The sequence below is a fragment of the Corapipo altera genome, unplaced genomic scaffold (genome assembly GCF_003945725.1).
Source record: "Corapipo altera isolate COAL_440 unplaced genomic scaffold, ASM394572v1 44, whole genome shotgun sequence".
NCBI lineage: Eukaryota > Metazoa > Chordata > Aves > Passeriformes > Pipridae > Corapipo > Corapipo altera.
Genome location: NW_020884880.1, coordinates 2,072,768 through 2,074,374, shown reverse-complemented (window position 1 = coordinate 2,074,374; position 1,607 = coordinate 2,072,768).

Here is a 1,607-nt window from a genome sequence, read left to right as displayed (position 1 = left end):
TCCTAAGCCTTCTTCGCAGCCAGGGAAGAAAAGTTAATTGGGGTCTAATTAAAACACTGTGAAGTGCCTAGCAGAGGACTCCCTTCTGCCCAGTGCCTGCACAGGGAGGGACTCCAATGCCCTTGCCTTCCTGCGATGGCAAGTCTCACTGTTTCCAGGTACCAGGCTCAAAGTCCCATGGTGCAAACCATGGGATGAATAAACTCTCTTAGGTTCGAATTTGGTCAAAACATTTCTGAAGAGTAATTCTGTTCTGGAAGACTTGATGCAGCTTAGGTGTTACCTACTCTGCTGCAGCTGACCTGAAGCCCACGAAGACCAGCAGCCTGGCCACCGTGCCAGCACAGGGACACACAGACAGCCATGCTCTCACACCTGGGGCCACCCTTGTGCTGCCTAGGGCTGTAGTGGTGCTGGGCACAGCCTGCAGGGGTGCAGTGCCGTGGTGCAGCCACCTGCAGGCGCCACATTGCACGGGGGTACTCTAAAATGGCCCAGATCTGAAGATGCATTCAAGACGAGGACTTCACCGTGCTTCACAAAAGGGGTATCGTAATATATTCAGTGATACTTCCAACTTCATTTTGCATGTATTTTAATGCAGTTTCTTTTGTCTTCACTGTCCTTCTCGAGTATTGCAAGCAGCTCAGGGAGAACTGCCCGATGTGTTTCCAAAGTAGCCATCCTTGTTTTAAAACATATCAGCTATTTTCTGAGGAATAAACATTATCCCTTCCGTTATGCACTATCTTGCAATTTTGAACACTAAATTTAGTTTGCAACTGAACAAATTTTACTTGTAAATCTGGTGTAGTCACTTTCTTAGTTTCCTTCTGGTTCCTCACAGCCTGCTCTTGGTTTTATTAAGCAATTTGGTATCATAAATTCCCATTGGCTCACCAGTTGTTCCAGCTATTCCCAAATATGATGAAGACAGAAAACTATTTCAGAAACAAAACTCATTTGTGCTTTGTATGATTAGCATATTAACATAATTACTTTTTGTCATTTTTACAAAGCAGTGACTAACATGCAGTAATTTTTAATGGTAACACTTTAAGAAAAGGACATTTAAAATTCATGTTAGTAGATCCCGGTGATTCATGGGCTTCTCTTAGCACTTCCAATACCTTAATGTAATATTAAACCTGCCAATATTACAATGTCCTTTATTTTGCAGTGCAGATGGCTACCGAGGGATGAGTACACAGTTTTGGTTTTGTTTTGTTTTTCTTTTTTCCTCAAATAGAGCCCCGTTTCACTGAATTTTATGTCGGTACAGGCTGCTATTTCATAATACTTTAGTCTATGCATCTACCCAAGGAAAAAGTAACACCGCGTTTCCATCTGTAACTGGCCACTAGATGGATCAAGAGACAAAGCCCTCGCCATGAAATTCTGCCCTCTCCCGGGATGCACGTTTACATTTCATCCAGGCTCCCCTCAGAGCCACCCCCATCTCCGCCTCACAAAGGCTGTCCCGGCGCTCGCCCCGCCGGCGGCTCCTCAGTACAAGACAGACATGGAGCTCCTGGAGTGGGTCCAGCGGAGGGCAACGAGGATGATTGCGGGGCTGGAGATCTCTCTTTCGAGGAAAAGCTGAGGGA